The 27,312-nt window shown below is 40.2% G+C and overlaps 1 protein-coding gene and 1 long non-coding RNA gene across 3 annotated transcripts in view; one reads left to right on the top strand and one right to left on the bottom strand.

Moving 5' to 3' along the window:
- Window positions 1-27,312, top strand: part of LOC140734250 (nuclear protein AMMECR1-like) — a 156,350-nt gene that overhangs the window by 531 nt on the left and 128,507 nt on the right. The gene's annotated exons all lie outside the window — the stretch shown is intronic.
- The window catches only part of LOC140734251 (uncharacterized), a 79,788-nt gene that overhangs the window by 16,237 nt on the left and 36,239 nt on the right, over window positions 1-27,312 (bottom strand). The window contains exons 2-3 of the long non-coding RNA XR_012100504.1: window positions 3,831-3,913; window positions 1,527-1,818 (exon numbers count right to left, since the gene is read on the bottom strand). This is a non-coding gene — a long non-coding RNA (uncharacterized lncRNA). The remainder of the gene's footprint in view (window positions 1-1,526; window positions 1,819-3,830; window positions 3,914-27,312) is intronic.

Genomic DNA, 27,312 nt, shown 5'->3' with positions numbered 1-27,312 from the left:
CAGGCTAGTCTCGTTGTCACTATCCGCTCCTCTTTCTCCCTCCCTTGGTTTAATGGCTGAAAATCGGAGCCGCTTCATTTCTTCCTTTTTTTTTGTTTGCCATTTTGCTGAAAATATGGCCAGCTCTTAAACCAGCTCGCCTTTCTGTGATTGAGGAATGAAAGGCTGCATGTCGCGACGTTCACTGATTTTTTTTGTTCCCCTAATTTATTCTTTTGACTTTGAAAGGGACTGGACATCTATAAGGTTTGGCCAGTTCACACACAGAGAATGTACTGTTGCATTGAAACGCGATATGAGCTGTAAAATCACTCATAACCGTTTCCTCAGTCCTCCCCATACGGAGAAGTTCCAATAGAATCAATGTACAGTCATCAAGATTGAAAACTGTTACCAGTTTTTCTTTCATCTATAACTCCAATCATTATCCTGGTACAGGTAGCGAAGTAAGGCAAGGCGTATTGGATTTAACCAATCACCTCTCGTATTTGAATTCTCACGTGAGATCACTAACCACATCTATGCATATAATTCAATTAACTATGTTTCTTTGTATTCCTCTCTTTCTATTAAAATGGAAATCCATTGGGTTTCACTCCACGTTTGGTAATGTGCACAAGTGACTCTTCTTTATTTATAAGTCTACAGAATGAGTACTGGGTAACCTCCTCACCAGTGGAAGACCTCATAGCATTCACCAAAATCCACAAGCATCACTTTCCAGCAGGGGTCACAAGTGAGTAAGCAACACCAAAAACCCTGACCATGCAGATTTGACCCGACTTAAACTTCAAATCATACCTTCACTCCATCACCCAGTCTACCTGAGTTCGCCACTGTAACATCTATGACACCACCTCAAATCAGTCACAGTCAAATCTTCCCCGGGTGACCTTCTATCTTGAACATTCCTCAACGTTGATCCCATTCAAAGCTCCACTATTCACCCTAGTCTTTGTCACCCATCACACCTGTGCTCACTGCTGCATTGATTTCAAAGTCACAATATTTTCAAAAACACCAATACCCTCATGGTAATTCATGATTTTTATCATGGCATCTTCCTTAAAGCCACAGTCCACCAAAATCTTTGTGTTCCTAGAGTCATGTTGATAATTTTTCTTCATCGATTAAAAAAAAAGCCTATGTTTGAGATTATATACCGACTCACAGAAATAGGCACTTGAACCCAAATGCTGATCAAGATGTCAATCTGAACTAGTCCTATTTTCTTTCCTGTGGTGCATATCCCTCTAAAATTTTCCTATCTGCCTAACTATCCAAATGTATTTCAAACATTGCAAATGTTCCCATCTTCCTATGGTAGCTCATTCTATATAACCAATACCTTCAGTGTGGAAAATATTACCCTTTATGTCCCTTTTAAATCTTACCACAGATCTATGCCCTCTTGCTTTAGATTTCCAAATTCTGCTCTTTCAAATCTAAACTCTTTGTAACCTTTTAAAAATTGCTCTCCATTTGAACCATCCTTCCTCCTTTCTATATTGATCCTTAAAACTTACCTGTTGGTCCAAACGTTTGCTCAGCAATAGAAGTATTGAATTTTCTGCTTCTCTGAGAGCTCAATTCTGAAGATTGTGCAGCCTGGTTTGTGGATTTCATTTTCTTAAAAAGTTATTAAGATGCACCAGGTTTAAATATTGCAGCATTTCTGAGTATTAATTTAGGTGTTGCTTCCTTGTTATCTTTTGGATAAAATATAAAAGCCATATATTGCTTGCGGAATGCAAACTGCCCTGCAATTTGAAGATTGGAGATGTGTCTTGATCAATGTATTTCTCCAAACAATAATACCTAGAAAATAAACAGTTGCAATTGATCACTTGTATATTTGCAGGATATTTCCAAACATATCAACAGGAGCTGATCTTAAATAACTAATCTGTTGATGATTTTGGTGTATGTAAGACGAGATAAATGCAAAGTACAGTGCCTTAAAGAAGTATTCAGTCCCCAACCCTTTGTTCACATATATGAGTACTACAGGTAGGTATTTTGATTAATTTACCTGAGAATTTTTATTTTTGAATTACATGCTCCTTTTTTCACAGTAGAGCCCCCCCAAAAAACAGAGGGAAAATTGTAAAGCATGAAAAACTAAAAATTCAAAAACTAAAATGTCAGCAGTTCAAAAGTATTCATCCCCCTTTGATCAGTACTTCTTGGAACCACCTTGCGCAGCTATTAGAGCCAGTAGTCTTTTCGCATAAGTCTCTGCTAGCTTTGCACAATGTGATGGAGCAAGATTTGTCCATTTCTCCTTGCAAAATTGCTCAAGCTATGCCAGGTTAGTTGGGCAGCGGCAATGAACAGCGATCTTGAGGTTTCGCCAGAGATGTTCGATTCATCTATGGATAAGTCTCTGACTAGGATACGCAAGGACGTCAATTTTCTTCAGTTGTAGTCACTCCACACTGATCTGGCAGTGTGCTTTGGGTCGTTGTCCTCCTGGCAGGTTTTTATCCAGGATCTCTCTGTATTTAGCAGCATTCATCTTCCCATCAATCCTGACCAGATTTCCAGTCCCTGCTGTTGAAAAGTATCCCCATAGCATGGTGCTCCTTTCAGCATATTTTACAGTAGGGACGGTATAACCTGGCTGATGCACAGTACTAGATTTGCCCTATACGTACTGATGAGTGTTGAGGTCAAAATGTTCCACTTCAGTCTCATCTGATCACAAGACCTTCTTCCACATTTTTACTGTAACCTCTAAGTGACACTTCGCGAAGTGTTATTGGCAAGGATCTGCTTTTTTTAACGAGATGTGTGGCATAAGTCTAACACTGTGCATCAGCCAGGTTATGCCATCCCTACTGTAAAATATGGTGGAGGTAGTATCATGCTATAGGAATGCTTTTCAGCAGCAAGGACTAGAAATCTGGTCAGGATTCATGGGAAGATGAATGCTGCTAAATACAGAGAGATCCTGGATAAAAACCTGCTAGGACGTCAACAACCCAAAGCCTCTGTCAGAAAGTTCAAACTGGGGAGGAAGTTCATCTTTCAGCAGGACAATGACCCAAAGAACACTGCCAGAGCGACCATGGAGTGGCTTCAAATGAAGAACATTTATGTCCTTGAGTGGCTTTCCAGTATACCCTTAAATTAGTCCTTGCTTTTGTGCTTAACATTTATAAAATACTCTTTCTAGTGCTCAGAATATAAGCATTTCTGATAAAGGTGAGGAACCTCCAAGTCACAGTTTAACATTTGTTGATAGTTATGTTATTTCCAGCATAGGGAGCAAACATGAACATGGATGACATTTTTAAAAAATCAGCATTTGAACATGAGAGGAAATTAATATTATTTGGATTGGTTGTTACCATAATCTATTTTTCACATAGTACCAGAGACCCTTTAATTATTTGGGAAATGGATGATAGTCTACATTGAAAATAGTTTAATATACCTTCACAAGGTGAGAAGAAACAATGTTGTGTCCTAGACCTACTTTTCATTACTAAACCTGCTCCTCCAGAGTATATGAAATGGCAGCTGTATTTTGTAGCTATTATTCCACACCAACAGAAATGGCAACTATGCTCCTGAAGCTTTCTCTTGCAGTATAACTGGACAGATTGTCTTGCTGGGGAAACAGTAGAGTTGTTGCCTTTACTCATAATTTCAGATGTTTGATTGTAAAAAGCTACTATTTGTCAAGTTTAAAGTAACTACAGACCATGTCTTATGGTCTTATGGACTAAAAAGCAATATGTATTGAGCACAATTATTTTTTGAAATGTATAGGAAGGATGTGATTGTTTTCAAAAGGGTGCAGAGGAGGTTCACAAAGATTTTACCTGGATTGGAGCATCTTGGTTACAAGGGAGGATGAGATTAGCTGGCTTTGTTTTCCTTGAGGCAGAAGAGGCTGGGAGATTATCTATTAGAGGCATACCAAATTAAGTGGTTAGTACATGAGAATCATTTTCTGTCAATGCAATGTCTAAAACAACAGGGTGTAGATTTAAGGTGAGAGGTAGGCGGTTTAGAGAGGATTTTTGCAGACACAGAGTGGTTGGAATCTGGAACACAGTGTCTGAGAAGATGGTGAAGACAGGTACTCTCATACGAGTTATAAAGCATCTCGGCAAACATTTGAATCACCAAAGCATATAAGGCTACAGACAAAATGCTGGTAAATGGGACTAATTTAGATATAGTGGCCAGCAGTAGGATATGAATATTGAAATTGGACAGTACTCTAAAGCTTCATTCAGAATCATCTGAAAAAACTGCAAGTGAAATAAAATGTTTATTTCACTAAGATTATCTTTTTGGATGGAACCATAAGACTAAACCATATCTGAAACACAAACTGAACTTTAAAATGTATTTACAAAATATCAGCATTAATTTTACTTTGTGTTTTATTATTGTTTGAGTAAATGATATGAAAAACACACCTGAATGAATTGTAAACCATTTGCCTAAAAATTTCATATTGTTGTAGTTCTGTTTCTATCAGAACTAAACATATTGAAAGACACAAGATACTGCAAATGCTGGAAATCCAGAGCAATACACATAAGCACATTGAAAATTGTTTTACTTGTTGAGAATGTGATTAGAATGATTTCCAGTTTAAATTGCATCATATCTAATGATGACCAGGCACCTGTTTCAGGAAATTAATTCATGTGGTTCTCACTCACCTCTGGCATTGGGAACTATTGTAACTAAAAGAATTTACTAGTATTATTACCAGTGGAACAGCATGATCAAAGCAGATATTTATAAATAACACAACCTGGCCCTGGAAATTTGAGTTAGGTAGGTCTTATTTACTTGTTCTCCACATTTTTATCTCCATCACCTTACTGTGTCTTTTCTCATCACAGGCTCATATCCTATTGGGCAACCAACTCTCAAACCCCAAACAAACCCACATGCATACCCAACCCTTAAAACCTTTAATTCTGATGTGTTACCTCCAGGCTCTAAATCTCTGAAGGGACACCCTCAAGCACATTGATTCTCCCAACTCAATCCCATATACTCTGTAACCCTACGACAATCCTCCGATGTGGAATACTCAACAGGCCCTGATCATCCAATGAGAACTCAAAGTTCCTATCTTCCTATCCCAGGCCCTGATCATCTAGAGTAACATCTTCACCACCATACCAGACGATGGCTCGACCACTAACTGCCAACCTTCTCTCCTTTCATACTCCCCACCTTCAACCCAGTTTGGAACTGGACTAAATTCCTTGTCTCGGTTTACAATGGTGCAGCTTATAGCTTACCCACATTGGAATAAACAACTAGTAGCATCTGATACCTTGGGTACAGTTGAATTTTCAGCAGCAGACTCACAACCAAAATAGTTGTTGATGTGTTCTGCCATGGGTGTTCTCCATGTCCCTGTTGGTGTTGATTATCTTTTTGGCCATGGTATCAGATTTTATTTCAGACCATGCTATTTTGACCTTAATGTACTTGAGCTAGAATTTAAAACTGTTCAAAACATGAAATTTAATTCTATACTCTGTAAAATTAATGTAGTCTTTTGTTATCCAGAGAGTTAATGTTTATGGATATCAGGCATTAAAATGAAATTGAGTGCAAGGATCAGATCAGGCATAATCTTATTGAATGATGGAGCAGCCTCTGAGACCCATTTACCCTCCTCCTACTTCTATTTCCTATGTTCTTGTGTCCTCAGTGGTCCAAAGCATAAACAGTAAAATCTTTAATGCTGTCAAGCTAGCTGTAGTGACTTGTATCAGATCTACAATACCCTCCAGCCAAATGCAGCTCTCCTGAATTCAAATTGGTTACATTTCTCATGTGTTGCCAATATTAGCAGTGAAATCCTTTTGTGAATTAATTTACATAAAGGCATCTTGAGAATATCTTCAAAGTTATTTAACATTTGCATAAAATTCTGTTTGATCCTAACAAATATATATTTTGATCAAACAGATTTGTACACAATATACTTATTATTGTTCATGTCTTAATTATCCTCTATCGAGCTGTCTTATTTTCTTAATTTGTATGGCCATTCCTAATGTCAATGTTAGCAGAAGTAAGAAGAAAGCTCGCAAATGATTTGTGCCTACTTGATTCCTGTTTCTACTCATGGCACCTCTGATCCAATCTGGATAAAACTGTATTTTCCATATTCCACCTGAACAATAAGGCTACTGGGATAGAAGTTAAGATATCCTTCTTTATGCAACAGCTGACTCTTACGTCTTAGCCTAACTAACTGGACGCCATCCTGAAAAGGGTAGATCACTTTTCTACTTATGCACCCCTCCCTCAACATCGCGTCAAAAAAAACCCTGAAGCCAGAATGTAAGTGCTTATTCTTGCCCTTTTGTTATGTTACAGTAATGGCATGATACTGTGTTACCCTTGTTTCATTTCATTTATTTCCAAGGCTCCTTGGCCATTTTCTTATTCTAGCTTCTTCCTTTCCAGCCCTAATGAAGGGTTTCAGCCTGCAATGTCAACTGATTATTCCTCTCCATAAATGCTGCCTGACCTGATGAATTTGTCCAGTATTTTGTGTGTGTTACCAAGAATTTTTTTTATTTCTTTTATTCCAGCTGTTTCCTCTGATTTCTAACTCATTACTTCATCTCAGCATTACACATCCAAATTTGATTCTATCTGTCCAAAATTTTTGTCAGGTTCCCAAGCCCCAGCAGGGTTTCTTGAAAGCTTTCCAATGGCTCTAATAAAAGCCTCTGAAAGGACATTTCTCCCAGTCCTGCTAAATTGTAATTTGACTGGTTTGTATCATATAAAATTATATTGCAGTGATTGAGCATCTTTTCAGAAAAGAAGCAGGTGACTAATTGTTAGAAACATAAAAGTTTATCCTGTAAATCAAAGATACCAATGCTTGAATGTTCCACAGAGCATGACGATTTCAGAGCTGCGTGAAATGTAGACACAAGTAATAATGAAAACAAACAACCAAGGATGAATAATGAAGGAAAATTAAATGTTCTGGAGTTCGTTGGTTTATCTTTGAATCAAAATAAGCTTAAATTTTGCAGAAATATTTCTCAAAAGCTAGGATGTTTGGATAGTGTTTGTGATTAATTAGATAATACATAAAATAAATTGTCTAAATAGATTAAGTAGCACAAAACAAACTGCTGGAAGAACTCAGATGTTTAAGTCGCGATGTGTGGAGGCAAAAGGATGGTCAATGTTTCAGGCTGAAATCCTGCATCAGGCCTAAGTGTCAAGGGACAATGGCTGCAGACAACGGTGTGGAAGTGAGAGGAAGGGACAAGGCAAAGGCTGGAAAGTGATAAGTACTGTGTAATGATCTAATCTATATATAGGTATACAAGCAAGTTTTTCACTTTATCTCAGTATAGATGACAATAATAACCCTATTCCAGTTCTAATTTACAGTTGGCCTCGCTGTGGCATTGCAGTAAACAAGAACAAGCAAATCAGTGTGGAAATGGGAAGGGGAGTTACAATGGCATACAACTGTAAGCTCAAGATGGCCACTCTGTCAAGATATGGTGCCCTAATATATGCTTGGTTTGCCCTGCATAGACGAAGCTACATTGTGGGAACCAAATACAATAGACCATTTTTGAGGAGGCCTGTATGAAGAGGTTAAAGAGCTTGTTTAGGTTCTATAGTACATATTTTCTAAATTTCTAACTGATGAAAAGACTACTTAGGCATTTTAGACAGGTTGTCAACACTAGGATACCAAGTTTAATATAAAAATGCTATATTTAATAATGGTTGGTAATGGGAGGAGAGGGCCGAGTTGGGTAGAGTTTGGTCAGTAAAGAATTAGAGGCCAATAGAAGAAAATAAGGCTGGAGTTAGAGGAGGTGAATCTTTCTGATATTTTGGCTGATAAATCAAATTATTTTATTTTACTTATACTTGGTTTGCACTCATTAAAAAGTAGCTGTGGGAGCAGGAGTTACACCAGGAGCTGAAGCAAGGTAACAGTCTGTGGTATCAATGAGTGTGGTCATACAGAGAACTGGAATTGCAATTGTGCAGAGAAATGGAGGAGGGTTGTGGTAGTGGAAGGTTGGGAGATGAGCGAGCAAATTAAAAAGAAAGGAGATAGTTCAGAGCCCTGGCAGAGATGAGTGGAGAAAGAAAGCAGCAACGTGGTAAGATAGCGATGTAGGAGGCCAGGGGTTGGGATGATGAGAATAAGATCTATAATATGAAGAATATGCAGTAATTTAGCAAATTGACTAGGTAAACTATTTCAAGGCACCTACAGATATGTCAAAGTATATCAGTAAAATTGATTTTTAGCCTGTAAAATAGATTTTTCTTTGCAGTTAAGCAATTTTCTTGTAGCAGAGAAGACAATAGGAAAAAGACTTGGTAAATATAGTGGATTATAAAGAAGAGAGGAGAAGGTAGAGAAAGTGAGAGGCTTGGATGACTTATTGCAGCAAAGGAAGCTGTGATTAGTGAGAGGTCAAATTTGAGGGATTAGAGATCTGTGATGATTAGATGAGGCTGCAGCTACAGAGGAGGATGATATTATGGGGGTTCAAGAAATGGGATTTAGAAACCTCGTTACTTGACAATAGGCAACAGCTTAAATGGTGAGCTCCCCTCTCACTTCCTACACCCACATCCTATCAATGGTCCTTAATATCATTCCCACTCCCCTGAGATCATTATCTATCTGGATTCCCCATCATCTCCATCATGATGCCTCCCCAACGCCTCCATTGAATACTGTGGATATACCGAGCTCCAGCCTGCACCACGACTCTTCCAAGTCCATGATTCATGTTTCCCCTCTACCACTGAACTTTTGACCCTACCTCAACTCTCATGCCCCAACCCCATCTGACACTAGGCCTACCCCCCAGTTCTCCCCTCTCCCCAATATACTGCTCATGTCCCTGGCCAAAACCATCCTCCTACCAAACAAATTGACGACTTCCATGCCCCCTTCCCTATCCCCAGAATAAAGTTGTTATGAAACGTTAAGAACTTTAACAGAAATTTTCTGTCCCCTGATTGACCTTGCTCTTTCCCACAACATCTTGATCTTCAACTCGGTACTGCTATACATAATCTGCATTAGCATATCTGCAAATTCTCAGTGTTGGATACTCAGATAATGAACACCATTTGTGCAACACCCATTTGAGGTTTTCTGAAACTGAACAGGGCAACATTTGACAGTCACAGATCAGTCTTAGCATGCTGTGTTATTGCTTTTCTCATTATATAAAGTGACATTATGCTAACTTTGGAAAATATACTAAGCAGCTTCAGGCTGACTGTAGGCCTGAATACATCCATGGGATGTATTAAGCTTGCCAGAGTGTTTTCTCAAGCATTTAATTGCTGAGATGCTCATGAAATGACTGCCTTAGGAGTGGCACTGTTGGCAGTAGGCTCTACTTCAAGTGTTGCTCAGTCCATGAATGACCAACCAACGAGAGTTAAGGATCATGGGGAAAGAGGCAAATCTGTCTCTAACAGCAAGGACCTATCGCAAGAGACACCACATTCCTCAGGCAGTATTATAGCATAGTGGTTAACATAGTGCAGTTAGAGTGCCAGTGACCAGGGTTCAATTCCTGCTGCTGTCTGTCAGAAATTTTAACATTCTCCCAAAGTATGGGTTAGTAAGTTAATTGGTCACATGGGTGTAATCGGGCAGCGTGGACTAATTGGGTTGGAAGAGCCTGTTACTGGGCTGTTTATTAAAAATTTTTTTTTAAATTCCACTGAGGCTCAGGTTTTCCAAGTCTGCCTCACTGAGAAATGTAAAAAGTTGCAGGATGATATTCAGCCATGATCCCATGCCTAAGATTGCTCTGTCCTTGAGGTCAAGGACATGGTAACTCTCAACTTCCTCTCCAGGGGGAACCTTTCTAAGTGACATGCATCAAATCTCTTCCAATTTTCTGATCAGTGCTGCATCATAAAGGACACCCACCCAACCACTGAGTTTGCAGGTTGTGGAATAATGACTTTGCTAGCCTCCCATGAGTCTGGACACCCACTGGTCACTCTTGTGCTCAGTAGGGCTCCCATTTAGAACCTGGACCTTTTACATCAGCCCTAAAAGGTCTAATTAAATGTGCAGGTGTTTGTGGATCATCAAAGGAATTTCTTTGTATTTCTGCCATACTTCTGGGAAGCACAGTGGCTTCAGCATCTCAGAGACCACATGTTTTTTTGGTGGCCAGCACAAAGTATGTAGAAATAGATGCTGGATATAAACTCTTGCCATCTATTTCACATACCTCCTACCAACTGGCAGCCTTAGCACAGCAGCCAAATACTAGTAAAATGAGACACCTGTACCAAGACATAATAAAAATGCCATGAGTCTTCTATAGACGAGGTTTTGTTGCCCACATCAGAGAAAGGAGTCCTGGTTCAACTGAAGGTAGCAGCTAGTTTCAGAGAAATAGCGAGAAGCCAACCTAGAGCCTGAGGACACAGAGTGTGTAAAGTATAGGAGCAAGAGGAAAAAAATGAACAGGATACGTCCTTGTTCAGCATCCCATACCCTCAGCTCCCTGTGCTGGCTGTAATCATGAACTCTCATGTAGTCACTTTTTATAGGTATTCTGCAAAATCATTGCCCCAGCACAAGCCAAGTATAACTTTCCCCAATCCAGTGATTACCAGCAACTTGATATACTGATAATCGGGGGGGGGGGAGCCCAGCTGACACATAATAATCCCTCACTTACTGCTTTGCAGGTCCATTCCATTGATGTTAAGACATCAAAAATGAATCCCTGATGCAAAGAGATTTGAATATATGTGTTATACATCATCCTGATCTGTTTTGGTGGACATGAAATTTACTCTGCACTTCTTGATTGAACGTAAATTCTTGCACACAAAAGGGACCACAGAGCTCTCAAGTGTGCCATCTGCTTCTTTCCTGGCATTCATCCCACTCATCCCACTCCATCTCTCTTTCCCACTTGCTCTCCTCCTCTCTCTCTCCCGCCCTGACTGTGGTCATAAAGTAAATTGGCAACAAAGTGCCAGTATAGCACAAAAAAAGCAAGCAGCACCTCTTCTTTCTTAGAAGTTTGTGAAGATATGGCAGAACTTATCAAATGGTGGAATGCCTTGATAGAGTGGATGTGGGGAGGATGTTTCCTGTGGTGGAGAGTCTAAGGTCAGAGGACACAGGCTCAGAATAGAGGGGTATCTTTTTAGAACAGAGATGAGGAGGATTTTTTTTTTTTTGCCAGAAAGTGGTGAATCTGTGGACCTTGTTGCCACAGGCAACTGTGGAGGCCAAGTCTTTATGTATATTTAAGACAGAGGTTGATAGATTCTTGATTGGTCAGAGCATGAAGAGATAGGGAGGAAAGGCAGGAGATTGGGGCTGAGAAAAAAAATGGATCAGCCATGATGAAATAGCAAAGCAGACTCAATGGGCCAAATGGTCTAATTCTGCTCCTGTATCTAATGGTCTTATTATATATAAAACTTCAATAAACTTCCATAGTGTAGTGGAGAGTATATTGTCTGGGCCATATCCATTACAGCCTGGTTTGGAAAAGCTTATAAAAAGTAATGGACATGGCCCAGTCCATCGTAGCTAAAGCCCTCCCCATCATTGACCACATCTACATGGAGCACTGTCGCAGGAAAGCAGCATCCATCATCAAGGACTCTCACCATCCAGGCCTTTCTCTCTTGCTGCTGCCATCGGGAAGAAGGTACAGGAGCCTCTGGACCTGCACCACCAGTTTCAGGAACAGTTATTATTCCTCAACTATCAGGTTCTTGAACCAGAGGGGATAACTTCACTCACCCCCATCACTGACTGTTCCCACAACCTAGAGATTCACTTTGAAGGACATTTCATTATCAGGTTCTCAATATTTAATGCTTATTTATTTATTATTATCATTTTATTTTTATTTTTTCTCAGCACAAGTTGGTAAAACCTGAGGTACGGGCATAGCCAAGCACACTCATTTCTCAATAGCTAGGAACTTCTGGACTATTCTAGTGATGTTTAGTATTGTGGTTTTCCGAAGGTTTACATATATATTGCTGTGTAGGCCTAATTATTTAATGCTATTGTGTAGTGACTTTGGATACCAGTTTTTGATATTATCATTGGGACAATGTATACCTTGTTCATGTTCCATAGTCTACCAACTTCCTCTTTTAATTCAGCATTTTTTTGGTGTTTTACACTAATTGATTCTGTATGTTGTGTGTTAGGAATGGCTTATATATAAACTAAGTACTTACTTGTTTATCCTATAATGTTATATCTGGATGGTTATTATATATTATCTGAACTAATAATAAATAGGTTGTAATATAATTTGTAGGACTCCGACTGTAAAACTGGATCAGGCTTGTATTCATAGTAAGGTGTGGTGTCTCTTGAGTTTGTATTTTAAAGCAAGATTTTGGTGAATGATGTTTGTGACTTGATTGTGTCTGTGTAAGTAATCAGATTGAACTAAACTTCTGCAGGATTCTTTAATGTATTAGATTGTTTCTGGTTTCTTTTGGCACTTGCTGCATTTATTGTCTTGAATTTGTAGGTCTTTTATCACATATTTTTGATATTTTTTGTGTTAGCCACCTGGTCCTATATTACCACAAGATATCCACAAGGTTTCTGGGAAGAGGGTCTCCAACTCTGAGCCGTGTGTTCACCACTTCTTTGCCGACATCTAGTCTGTTCAGATTATAATTATAATTATTTTCCTCTATTTTTGTATTAGCATAGTTTTTTTTGCATTTTGGTTGTTGTCCGCCTGTTGAGTGTGGTCTTTCATTAATTCTATTGTGTTTCTTGTGTTTACTGTGATTGCCCACATGAAAATGAATCTCAGGGTATTATAATGACATATGTATACTTTGAAAATTAAATTACTTTGAACATTGTACAAACCACTCTAACACCTTTCCAAATGCATTTTCAGCCAATTTCATGATTTCTGCAGGAGGCATATTAGTTATCCAAAGATACTAGGAATGTAATTCCATATGTATAAAGTATTCTTGTGCAGTATTGTGCACTCAGTGGCCACTTTATTAGATACACATGTGTACATGTACATGCTTGATAATGCAAAATAGCTGATCAGCTAATTTAGACAAGGTGTTTGCTCAGACCCTGTGGCAGACTTGTGCAGAAATTGCAGGGACAATAGCAAAGATAATTAAACAGATAAACAGACAGACATACTTTATTGATCCCAAGGGAAATTGGGTAAATATACTTAGCTATGTGTGAGGTGCCAGAAGATTGGAGGATATATTCCGTTGTTTAAGAAAGGCTCTAAGAATAAGTTTGGAAATTATTGGCCAGTGAACCTGACATCAGTACTGGAAAGGTTATCGTAGGATATTCTAAGAGACCAGATATACAAGTATTTCAATTAACAGGGATTGAATGGAGATAGCCAACATGGCTTTGTGTGTGATAGATCTTGCCTAATCAATGTAACAGATGTTTTTGAGGAAGTTACCAGGAAAGTTGATGTAGGCGAGGCAGTGGATGTCCTGTGGTATTCTTTGACTTCTATGCATGTGGCAGCAACCCAATGCTTAAAAGCATGATCAAGAGGTTTAGTTGTTGTCCTGATAAAACATAAAAATGGGGAACATATGTGACCATGACTTTGATCGTGGAATGATTATTGGTGCCAGATGGGGTGGTTAGAGTATCTTAGAAAGTGCTGATCTCCTGAGATTTTCATGCACAACAGTCTCCAGAGTTTACACAGAATGGTGTGAGAAACAAGAAAAAAAACATGCAGTGAGTAGCATTTCTGTGGCTGAAAACGCCTCATTAACGGTTAATGAGAGGTCAGTGGAAGATGGCCAGAATGGTTCAAGCTGAGAGAAATGTGACAATAACTCAATTAACCACATATAACAGCAGTGGTGTGCAGAGCATCTCTAAGTGCATGACACATTGAACCTTGAAATGGATGGGCTACAACAGAAGACCACAAACATATGCTCATTGTCCATGTTATCAGCTACAAGAGGCACCTTGTAATAAAATGACGAATAAGTGTACATTTCATTGGCAACTCAGCAAAATATTTGCACCAAATTCTGTATTTTCTCTTTTTCAGCCAAGTATTTTCTTTTGAGAGAACAAGCATTCTGTTTTCTTTGAAGCGACAGATTTTTCTTGAGAATCCAAATAAACATCATAATTTTGTACTTTTAATTTACAAAGTTGAGGTTTTTGAATGCAAGTTGACAGACAATTAGAATTCAGATGTTGATTCTAACAATGCAGTACAGGAAAGCACATCACTATTATGCTGTTCATGGCTATCCCGTTCTTTAGATAATATATCAAAAGTTCGTTCCAACTTCTTCCACTCTTCACAGACTTTGCAATTTGTTTCCATTAATCATCCCTTATGCTCCTCTATTATTTTCTATAAGAATGTCTACTTTCAGCACTATCCTACACTCTGCACTCTCCTGTCTGAGCATATCTCTTTCTGCAGGATAAAATGGTGCATTATTATTGAGTGAACAGATATTTAATGTGAGCAGTGCAAAACACACTTCCATGAAGAATTAATAGATTCAATTACTTTTTTTGATGCATGTTCTCTCATGCTATCCTAATTCTTTGTCCTCTTCTCATACAGCCAAGTGATAATATCTTGATAATATCTTGTGCAGTTTATGATGTCACTTGAAATAACATAAAAGCCTGACTGAAATATTTATCATTTTAAATGAACTCTTCAAGTTAGCAAGTAATTTATTCGTGTCACTTTTTCCCAGAATCATTTTTCAGCCAAGAAGGAAAATAAATTTGAATAGTTTGGACTCTCAGATGCTTTTATCTCAAAGATTCAAAGTACATTTATTATTTTTATTACAATCTCTTGGAAAAAATTTTTTATTTTGAGATAAAGCATTTATCTCTTACAGCCCTTACAGCCCATCAGCAAACCCCAATTTAACCCTAGCCTAATCACGGGACAGTGATCCAGGATACATCCTAGGATACATTGGGACACATCATCAATGACGTAACCTGGCGTCATTGGGCGGTTCAGGTCTTTCAACATCAGACACCCTTGACCAAGTGACTCAGCCAGGGCTGATCAGGCTCTGGCTTGTATCCCAGCAGCCTTGATCCATGGTTCACAATTATTTATGCATTGTCATCTGGAGGCATGCTCAACAGCGTCTGGCATGGCCCCGATGGCTCTACTCTTTGCTGCCCAGTAATGCCAAGGAGAGAGTAGCTTCTGCAGAGTAAGCATCCAGCAAAACCTCTACACCTGACTTCTGAAGGCTCACAACTTGCCTTCCATCCTTGTCTCTGGCACTGCTCTACTAGCTCCTAGTATTTGGCTGCCTTGCCCTCAAACACCTCCACAATCTGGTCTTCCCAAGGCACTGTCAATTCACCACGACCACCTGCTTCGAGGTTTATGGCAGAATGACCATGTCAGGCCTCAAGGACGTTGATGCGATGAAGTCAGGGAACTTTAATTGTTTGCCAAGATCAACTTTCAGTTGCCAGTCAGACTCCATGGTGAGCAAGCCTGCTGGTGATCTGAGTTAAGGCTGTGGTTAGTCTCCAAGCTTTGACAAAGGCTTACTTTGTTGGTGGAGGTGCTTACTGTTGTTAATGGCTGAGGAGATATTTTCTGCCTCTGCCTTCAGCACCTGATAATGGCACCAGCAGTAGCGGCCTTCTTCCAGGGCTTTTCAGCAGCTGCTGAGGAAGTGCTCGCGGGTCCCTCAGTCAAAGCAGAGAAGGCATGATGATGCCTTGGTTTTGCTCCAAACAAAAAGGTTTGCAGGATTAGGCAGGATGCCGAATACACCCTGGATCATGAATTTGATGCATTAGGATTCTGCTTGCCCGATGTTGGACCAGGAGGTCATCCACTTCAGCACACTGTCCAAGCTTGCTGCTCTATTCCTGTCATCCTGGTGGTGTGCACTTCCTTGACAGCTGCTCGCACCTGTTCCTGGTCCAGTTTGCATCTGTCCCTGCCCTAGGCCTTGTCAAAGTGGGTTGAAGGGAGGCCGTCCAGACAACTTGCAATGATCTATTAACCTACTAACCAGTATGTCTTTGGGGGTGGGAACTACAGCACCCAGAGGAAATGCATACATTCCATGGGGAGGAGGTACAAACTCCTTTCAGAGGACATTGGGATTGAACTCCGAACTCCAACACCTAAAATGCAGTAGCATCGTACTAACCGCTGCACTACCATGGTGCCCGGGTAAAATAACAATAAAGCTAATAAAAATATCTCTCAGATACTTGCTGGACTAGCCCTTTAGAGACGCAGAATATAGAGTTATAGAAAACTACAGCACAGAAACAAGCCTCTTAGCTCATCTAGTCTATGCTAAACCACTTAAACTGCCTAGTTCCATTGACCTGCACCCAGACCATAGCCCTCCAATCCATGTACCTATCCAAACTTCTCTTAAATTTTGAAATCAAAATCACATCCACCACGAGAACTGACAGCTTAGTCCACACTCTCACAATCCTCAGAGTGAAAGAGTTTCCCCTCTTGTTCCCCTTAAACATTTCACCTTTCACCCTTAACCCATGATCTCTAGTTGTAGTCTCACTTAAATTCAGTGGAAAAAACTTGCTTGCATTTACCCTATTTATACCCCTCATAATTTTGCATACCTTTATCAAATCTCCCCTCAATCTTTTATGTTCTACTGAATAAAGTTCTAACCTGTTCAACCTTCCCTTATAAATCAGGTCCTCCAGTCCCAGCAACATCCTAGTAAACTTTCTCTGTACTTTTTCAATCTTATTTACCTCTTACTTGAATAAGCGACCAAAACTGCACACAATGCTCCAAATTAGGCCTCACAACTACAGCATAACATCCCAACTCCTGTGCTCAATACATAAGAAGGCCAATGTGCCAAAAGCTTTCTTCACAATCCTATCTACCTCTGATATCACGTTCAATGAATTATGAACCTGTATTCCCAGATCCCTTTGTTCTACCACATTCTCCTATGTCCTACTGCTCACTGTGTGAGACCTACCCTGGGTGGTCCTCTCAAAGTGCAACACCTCACACTTGTCTGCAAGTCTGAACTTTCTTGACCATTCTCCCATGTGGGACCTCGTTAAATGCCTTGCTGCAGTCCATGTAGACAACATCCATAGCCTTGCCTTCATCAACTTTCCTGGTAACTTCCTTGGAAAACCCTATAAGACTGGTTAGACACAACATACCATGCACAAAACCATGCCTAATCATTCCCTGTCTATCCAAATACTCATGTATCCAGTCCCTTAGAATACCTTCCAATAATTTTCTCACTACTGATGTCAGGATCATTGTCCTATAACTTCCAGTTTCATTCTTAGAGACTTTCATGAAAGGCGGAACAACATTAGCTATCCTCCAATCCTCCAATACCTCACCTATTGCTAAGGATGATTTAAATATCTCTGCTAGTGCCCCTACAATTTCTGCACTTGCATCCCACAGGGGACACCTTGTTAGGCCCTGGAGATTTGTCCACCCAACTTTGTCTCAAGACAGCAAACACCTCCACCTACGTAATCTATATGAGGCCCGTCATCTCACTGCTGCTTTGCCTCACTTCTATAGACTCTGTGTCCATCTCCCGAGTAAATGCAAAACAAACAGATGCAAAAATTCCATTTAAGATCTCCCCCATCTCTTTTGGTTCCACACATAGATTACCATTCTGATCTTCCAGAGGACCAATTCTGTCCCTTGCAATCATTTTGCTCTTAACATATCTGTAGAAGCCCATAATATTCTCCTTCACCGTGTCTGCAACCTCACCACAGCAACCTCATGCCTTCTTTTAGCCCTCCTGATTTCATCCTTAAGTGTTCTCTTTTATTTTTTGTACTCAAATACCTCATTTGTTCCTACCTGCCTACACCTGCTATGCACCTCCATTTTTTTCTCTTAACCAAGGCCTCAATATCTCTCAAAAACCAAGGTTCCCTAAACCTGATAGCCCTGCCTTTTATTCTCACAGGCACATACAGGCTTTAGAAACATAGAACACCTACAGCGCAATACAGGCCCTTCAGCCCACAAAGCTGTGCCGAACATGTCCTTACCTTAGAGGTTACCTAGGATTACCCATAGCCCCTTAATTTTCTAAGCTCCATGAATCTATCCAGGAGTCTCTCAAAAGACCCTATTGTTTCTGCCTCCACTACCGCCGCTGGCAGCCTATTCCACGCACTCAACACTGTGTATTTAAAATAAAAACTTACCCATGACATCTCCTCTGTACCTTAAAACTGTGCCCTCTTGTGCTAGCCATTTCAACCCTGGCAAGAAGCCTCTTCTCCACCCTTTCTATGGTTTCCACATCCTTCCTGTAGTGAGGCGACCAGAATTAAGCACAATACTCCAAGGGGCATCTGACCAGGGTCCTATATAACTGCAACATTACCTCTCGGCCCTTAAAATCAATCCCACAATTAATGAAGGCCAATGCACGATGTGCCTTCTTAACCACAGAGTCAACCTGCACAGCAGATTTGAGTATCCTGTGGACTCAGACCACAAGACCCCTCTGATCCTCTACACTGCCAAGAGTATTGCCATTAATGCTATTATCTGCCATCATATTTGACCCACCAAAATGAACCACCTCACTTATCTGGGTTGAACTCCATCTGCCACTTCTCAGCCCAGTTCTTCATCCTATAAATGCTCCACTGTAACCCCTGACAGCCCTCCACACTATCCACAACACCCCAAACCTTTGTATTATCAGCAACTTACTAACCCATCCCTCCACTTCCTCATCCAGATCATTTATAAAAATCAAAGAGTTGGGGCCCAGAACCGATCCCTGAGGCACACTACTGGTTACTGACCTCCATGCAGAGTATGACCCATCTGCAACCACTCTTTGCCTTCTGCAGGCAAGACAGTTCTGGATCCACAAAGCAATGCCCCCTTGGATTCTATGCCTCCTTACTTTTTCAATAAGCCTTGTATGGGGTACTTTATCAAATGCCTTACTGAAATCCATATACACTACATCTACGACTCTACCTTCATCAATGTGTTTAGTCATCACATCCTCTGAAAATTCAATCAGGCTCGTAAGGCACGACCTGCCTTTGACAAAGCCATGCTATTCCTAATTGTATTATGCCTCTCCAAGTGTTCATAAATCCTGCCTCTCAGGATCTTCTCCAAAAAACTTACCAACCATTGAAGTAAGTCTCACTGGTCTATAATTTCCTGGGCTATCCCTAGTCCCTTTCTTGAATAAGGGAACAACATCCGTAACCCTCTAATCCTCCGGAACCTCTCCCATCCTCAATGATGATGCAAAGATCATTGCCAGAGGCTCAGCAATCTCCTCCCTCACTTCCCACAGTAGTCTGGGGTACATCTCATCCAGTCCTGGTGACTTATCCAACTTGATGCTTTCCAAAAGCTCCAGCACATCGTCTTCCTTAATATCTACACGCTCAAGCTTTTCAGTCCGCTGTAAGTCATTCCTACAATCACCAAGATCCTTTTCCGTAGTGAATACTGAAGCAAAGTACTCCTTAAGTACCTTTGCTATCTCCTCCGGTTCCATACACACTTTTCCACTGTCATATTTGATTGGTCCTATTCTCTCTTGTTTTATTAGATTAGATTAGATTCAACTTTATTGTCGTTGTGCCAAGTACAGATACAAAGCCAATGAAATGCAGTTAGCATCTAACCAGAAATGCAAAGAATAGTATTATTTATCCTTTTGCTCTTCACATACTTGTAGAATGCCTTGTGGTTTTCTTTAATCCTGTCTGCCAAGGCCTTCTTTTTTTTTTAATTTTTAAATTTTTTTATTAGTTTTTCAAAACATTTTACAAAATTAAAAACCCCAAATCCCAATGAGGAGCATTAATACAGAGCAAGGTTAAGCATACAATAACAATATGCTACAGAGGAAGAGAATTTAACAAAAAAGCACCTAAATTAAAGACAAGTGAGCTTAGTGTCCTCCCCAAACCCCACAACACAAGAAAAAAAACAACAATTCCAGACCAACCACCACACAATATAGAGAGTATAAGTCCGGACAGTCAAACTCCCAGACTGTGAATACACTTAGCAACAGAGGATAATAATGCCTACTACCAGAAAAAAAAAGGGAGCTGAAAGCAAGGGACCGAAAAGAAAAAAAAACCCTAGTCAAGAGGAAGGTTATGAAAGTACTCGATAAAAGGCCCCCAGATCTTATGGAACTTTAAATCCGAATTGAGAACTGAATAATGAATTTTTTCGAGGTCCAAGCAGGCCATAATGTCGTTAAGCCATTGCGCATGAGTGGGCGGGGCAACATCTCTCCATCTAAGGAGGATCAAGCGTCTCGCCAGGAGAGAGGCAAAGGATAGTATTCGGCATTTGGTCGGACCCAGACATAAATCTGTCTCGCCCCAAAAACCGAACAGAGCAATTAAGGGGTTAAGTTCTAGGTGCTGATTCAGAATACCCGATAGTGTAGTGAAGACATCTTTCCAGAATTTCTCCAAGCTAGGACAGAGCCAGTACATATGGATGAGAGAGGCCACGCCCCTCTTGCATTTATCACAGAGCGGACTGATGCCAGGGTAGAATCGAGATAGTTTAGATTTAGACATATGGGCTCTATGAACAATCTTAAACTGTAAGAGACAATGGCGAGCACAAAGAGAGGTTGAGTTAACCGATTTGAGAACTGAGTCCCAGCTCTCCTCGGATAAGGAGATATTTAAATCCTGCTCCCAGGCCATTTTAATTTTATCCACAGGGGCCCGTCGTAAGGCTGCTAGTTTATCTTGGATAATTGAAATTAAACCTTTACCTAGTGGATTAATGGAGAGAAATAGGTCCATAGCATTTTTCGCAGGCATTTCAGGAAAGTTAGGAATTAAAGGAGCAGTAAAGTGTCGGATTTGGAGATATCTGAAAAAGTGAGCGTTAGGCAGGTTGAACTTAACAGAGAGCTGTTGAAAAGAAGCGAAGCGGTTATCAATGAAGAGATCTTCAAAATGTCTAATGCCCTTCCTGTACCAAACATGGAATGCTGAATCGAACGTGGTAGGTAAAAAAAGGTGATTATGTGCGACAGGGCTAGAAATGGAAAACCCCTGGAAACCATAGCATTTCCTGAACTGAGCCCATATACGCAAAGTGTGTCTAACCAGAGGATTAGCTATTGATCTGGGCAGACTGCTAGGGAGTGCAGAGCCAAGAAGTGCAGATATAGATAATTCTTTAGTGGAGCTCAGCTCCATTGCCACCCAGTTAGGGCACTCGGGTTGACCGTGGAAGAAAGACCAGAAGGCAGCACAACGTATATTAGCTGCCCAGTAATATAAGCGAAAGTTAGGTAAAGCCATGCCACCCTCTTTTTTAGATTTTTGGAGGTGGATTTTATTAATTCTAGAGCGCTTATTCTGCCACAGATATGACAAAATAATAGAGTCTAAGGAATCAAAAAAAGATTTAGGAATAAAAATTGGGATAGATTGAAATAAGTATAAAAATTTGGGGAGAAAATACATTTTGACAACATTGATACGACCTACCAAGGACATAGATAGAGGTGACCATTGTACCAGACTCTGTTTTGTAGCATATGAAAGATTGACAAAGTTTTCACGAAAGAGATCTTTAAACTTCCTTGTGACTGTAATTCCAAGATAAGTAAATTGATTATGAACTACTTTAAAAGGGAGATCACGAAATATTAGTTCTTGTGCTTCTTTATTAATTGGGAAAAGTTCACTCTTATGTAAGTTGAGTTTATAGCCAGAGATCTGGCTAAACTGGTCAAGAAGTGAAAACATTAGAGGTAAGGATGTAGACGGATATGAGAGAAAGAGTAGTAAGTCATCAGCATAGAGAGAGACTTTATGCTCAACACCCCCTCTCCAAATCCCGGTCAGTTCAGGACATTTTCGAAATGCTATCGCCAGAGGTTCTATAGCCAAATCAAAGAGAAAGGGACTTAAGGGGCATCCCTGACGGGTGCCACGTTTGAGATTGAATACTTGGGATTTCTGAAAGTTAGTTAGAACAGAAGCAGTAGGACACAGGTACAGCAATTGGATCCAAGAGATGAAACTTTGGCCGAGGTCAAATTTTTCTAAGACTGCAAAAAGGTAGTTCCACTCTATACGATCAAATGCTTTCTCCGCATCAAGGGAGATAACACATTCAGGAGTCCCAGTTGGAACTGAGTATAAAATATTAAATAGACGCCGAATATTAAAAAAAGGGAGACGGTTTTTAATAAAGCCTGTTTGGTCATCAGAGATAATGGAGGGAATAACGGTTTCTAATCTATGAGCCAACACTTTAGCTAAGATCTTTACATCAACATTGAGCAGAGAGATCGGCCTGTACGAGGAACACTCTGTTGGGTCTTTGCCCTTTTTTAAAAGAAGAATAATAGACGCCTCATTGAAAGAGGGTGGCAATTTGCCGTAGTTAGACGAGTCAGATAATACTGAAAGTAACTGAGGAGAAAGAAGTGAGGAGAATGATTTATAAAATTCCACAGGGAACCCATCAGGTCCAGGAGATTTCCCTGAGGACAGTGCAGAAATTGCAAAAGATATTTCTTCTAGTGATATAGGCGCATTAAGTTTGGCTTTGAAATCAGATGAAAGTGAGGGGATATTCAGATTCTGTAAAAATTGATCCACAGAGATATTGTCATTCAGGGATTCAGAGGAATAAAGCCGAGAATAAAAATTTTTAAATGCGTCATTAATTTCTAAATGATCCGATGTAAAGTCTCCGTTCTCCTTCCGGATCTTTGTAATATGTTGTTTGGCTTTAGAACGCCTCAGCTAATTGGCTAGGAATTTACCAGACTTATCCCCATGAATGTAAAAGCAGCTCTTGCTTTCGAGAAGTTAGCGTTCGACAGGTTGAGTGGACAGAAGGTTAAATTTAGTTTGGAGTTCAACGCGCTTCTTGTATAATTCAGGGTTCTTAGTTTGGGCATATAATTGATCCACATCTTTAATCTGGTTAATGAGGTCTGCTCGATCTGCATGGGATCTTCTATTGAGATTTGCTGTGTAAGAGATTATTTGACCCCTCAAATATGCTTTCGTGGCATCCCAGACAATCTGGGATGGCACTTCAGGTGATGTATTAGTGTTAAAATAGAAGGTTATCTGGTCTTTAATAAATTTTACGATATCATCATCCGATAATAAAGTTGAATCGAACCGCCAGTGTTTGTTCCTCTGAGGGAGACCGGGAAAGTTCAGAGAGAGGGTAATTGGGGCATGGTCAGAAATCAGTATACTCTGATAGTCACAAGTGTGGGCAAATGGGATAAGTTGGTTATCGAGTAGGAAATAGTCAATTCTAGTGAAGGTATGGTGAACATGTGAGAAAAAGGAATAATCTCTCTCCGTAGGATGGAGGAAACGCCATATATCAGAGATACCAAAATTAGAGAGAAACGACTGAATAGCTAAGGCAGATTTGGTAGGTGATCTGGTAACAGAGGACGATCGGTCCAGTTTAGGATCCAACCAACAGTTAAAGTCACCACCCAATATAAGAGAGTATGAGTTTAAGTCTGGTAGTGAGGAAAAAAACCGTTCAAAAAAGTTAACATCATCAAAGTTGGGGGCATACAGGTTTGCTAGTGCAACTTTAGTGTTATATAGTTTACCAGAAACAATAATAAAACGGCCATTTGTGTCCGATATTTTATTATGGAGTTCAAAAGGAATATTTGAGTTAATAAGAATGGAGACTCCCCTAGCTTTAGCGGCAAAGGATGAATGAAAATGCTGACCCGCCCACTTGGACAGAAGCCAGGAGTTATCGAAACAACGAATATGAGTTTCTTGGAGGAAAGCAATGTCAGCTTTGAGTTGTTTAATATGTGAGAATACCTTCCTCCTTTTAACAGGGTGGTTCAGTCCCTTTACATTCCAGCTCACAAATTTAAGTGCACTAGCCATTATCAATTACTAATGCATAAAAGGCAGCAGGCATATAAAAAATCAAGCGGTACAATAGCAGTCTGGGAGCAGAGATGTAAACATAGATTCGTAAGGTCAAAATATAAACATGTCCTAAACAATAAAGAAATGTTGGAACTGGAAAACCCACCCCATCCACACAACCCAAAGCTAGACGGCTACCAAAACAAGTAGCTAGCTCTACCAAAAAAATTAACCCAAATACAACTTCCAGATCTGTGTCATTGAAAGCAGTTCCGTATAAATGCTATAACAAACAGTAACTAGTTTATGCACTAGAAAACATAACTACAGATTAGAACACCTTCTGCCGAGATATACAACTTAATACAGAGAAAATCGGAAGAAAACCAAAACTAACCTACCCGCGAAATATTATAGAAGAATAAAGTAAGAGAAAGGGGAAAAAAAAGGTAAGAAGGAAAAAGAAAAAAAGAGGAAGGGGAAAATTATAAATTCAAGACGAGTATTTATCAACCGTTTACCGAGAAGGGAGAAAAAAACATTCAGAGAATGGAAAAAAAAAGGGGGTGAAGAAAAGAAAAAGATAAAATAAATAAGTATTTAAAACAGAGGAAAAATAAATCAGCAGTTGAACTGTGAACCGACAAACAGGGAGGCCTTCACTAAAGACTTCAAACCTCCAAAACAAGTTAGATTTAGTTGTAGAACTCTGTAGGTAAAGTTATACAGAGGTAAAAATAGATTACACACACACCAAATCCCGGGAGAGATTGTCAACAGCCTTTAGAGTTTCAGTGAATAATGTCTGAGTGATTCAAGTGAATTCCGAGTCCAGAGAAAGTAATTTTACTACGAGGAGTACTTATCCACCATTTTAGGAGGTCCGATCAGATTCCGAAGATGACTGGATAGCCGGAAGACTTGCCACAAACGCTTCAGCTTCCCTCGCTGATTTGAACCACTTGAATTCCCCGGTATTAAACTTGATTCTTAGGTCAGCAAGATTACGAAAGGAAGGTTTGAAACCACGATCAAAAAGCACTTTCATTACGCCTTTATACTCAGCGCGCATCTTTAAGGTCTGGGGTGCAAAATCTTCCACAAAGCGAATGGTTGTATCCTGGAAAGAAAAAGAGCCTCTGCGACGTGCCTCCACAATCAGACTGTGTTTTACCTGGTATTGATGGAAACACAAGATTACTGGTCGCGGACGGGAGCCCAGAATTCCGGGGGAAACATAGACTCTGTGTGCCCATTCGAGCTCGGGCGGGTTTGGAAGCAGATCCTTCCCGAATATCTCACAGAGAAACTCGGCGAAAAACTTCATGGTTGACCCCTTCTCAGTTGCCTCTGGTAATCCCAGAATTCTGATGTTGCAGCGTCTGCTGCGATTTTCGAGATCCACCATTTTGGAAAGAAGTTTATTAGATTTTTCCTCTAAGCTGGAACAGAGAGTCTCCAAGTAGCGAACCCGACTTTCTAAAGCTTCAGAAGTCGAATCGATGCGAGATAAGTGTTCAGCATGTTTGTCCACTTTATCGTTGATCCGATCCAGTTTCTCTTCTAACTGTTTGAAAGCGGTTTTAATTTCCTTTAAGATTTTGTCTCGGAGTTTTTCAAGCGCCTCCATCGTCACGTCCGACGAGGTTATAGTTTCTTTTCTCCCGGATTTAGAACTCTTGCTAGACATTGTAGGTTAGATATATTCACAGGCAAGTAAGAGATACCGAAATAATTCCTAACTAAGCTTTATAAAGTGGAGACATTTAGTGCAAAGGTAGCGACAGTAACGGAACAAAAGTTCGGAGCAGCTAAGCAATCGCCATCTTACCGGAAGTCCCAAGGCCTTCTCATGGCCCCTTCTGGTTCTCCTATTTCATTCTTAAGCTCCTTCCTGCTAGCTTTATAATCTTCTAGATCTCTATCATTACCTAGTTTTTTGAAAATTTTGTAAACTTTTCTTCTTGACCAGATTTACAACAGCCTTTGTACACCACAGTTCCTGTACCCTATCATCCTTGCCCTGTCTCATTGGACCATACCTATGCAGAATCCCACACAAATATCCTCTGAACATTTGCCACATTTCTTCTGTATGTTTCCCTGAGAACATTTGTTTCCAATTTATGCTTCCAAGTTCCTGCCTGATAGCCGCATTTTGCCCCTTACTCCAATGAAACATTTCCCTAACTTGTCTGTTCCTATCCCTCTCCAATGCTATGGTAAAGGAGATAGAATTATGATCACTATCTGCAAAATGCTCTCCCACTGACAGCTGACCAGGTTCATTTCCCAATACCAGATCAAGTACAGCCTCTCCTCTTGAAGGCTTATCTACATATTGTGTCAAGAAACCTTCCTGAACACACTTAACAAGCTCCACCTCATCTAAACCCCTCACTCTAGAGAGATGCCAATCGATATTTGGGAAATTAAAATCTCCCACTACACTACAACAACCCTGTTATTATTACTCCTTTCCAGTATCTGTCTCCCTATCTGCTCCTCGATGTCTCTGTTACTATTGGGTGGTCTATAAAAAACACCCAGAAGAGTTATTGACCCCTTCCTATTCCTAACTTACCTAATTTTCTATTCCTAATTTATCTTTTGAAGGCCTCCCACTTACCAATCTTTGCCAAAAAACATCCTGTCCCAATCTATGCTTGCTTGATCCTTTCTGATCCTTTGCTGATTTCATAGCAAAAATTAAGCAAACCGTTTTAACCTGTCACTTGCAATAACAGTATTCTCGTGGATTGGATGGTAATACTTTATTTTCTGTGATCTACACATTATGGTTTTACATTATGCCTACAGCATACGAGACTGTCAAGATTTGTGTCAACTTTTATGCTCCTCATGAAGCTTCTGCAGCCCAGCCTACCAATATATTCTGCTACTTTATTATACGTCATACTGTGGCGACCCACTTTCTGCGTAGGCGAACCGGCTCACAAATAGCCAGCGCGTGGGGAGAGATTTTGGTAATGCACTTCTGACGTCATTTCCACCCGGAGAGGGCAGGCACTAGGGATTAAATGCCAGCAGCACGAAGTTTGAATAAACTAGTCTCGAAATGACTTACCGACTGCCTGTCGTCTCTAGCTCTGTATGTAGTACATCGCTACATTGGTGACCCCGACGGTCCAAATGGGATTTGGACCAAAGATGACTGACTCTTCATCTGTTCACGCAGTTTTGCTAAAACTGCCGACTTTCTGGACGCTGCGACCACGCGTGTGGTTTAGCCAAGCAGAAGCCCAGTTCCAGATTCGGCAGATCTCTTAAGATTCCACGCGTTACTATCACGTGGAGAGCGCCCTTGACCAGGAGACGGCCGCCCAGGT

The sequence above is a fragment of the Hemitrygon akajei genome, chromosome 10 (genome assembly GCF_048418815.1).
Source record: "Hemitrygon akajei chromosome 10, sHemAka1.3, whole genome shotgun sequence".
NCBI classification, from domain to species: Eukaryota; Metazoa; Chordata; class Chondrichthyes; order Myliobatiformes; family Dasyatidae; genus Hemitrygon; species Hemitrygon akajei.
Note: the sequence above shows the minus strand (reverse complement) of the source record. Positions and strands in the feature narration are given on the sequence as shown.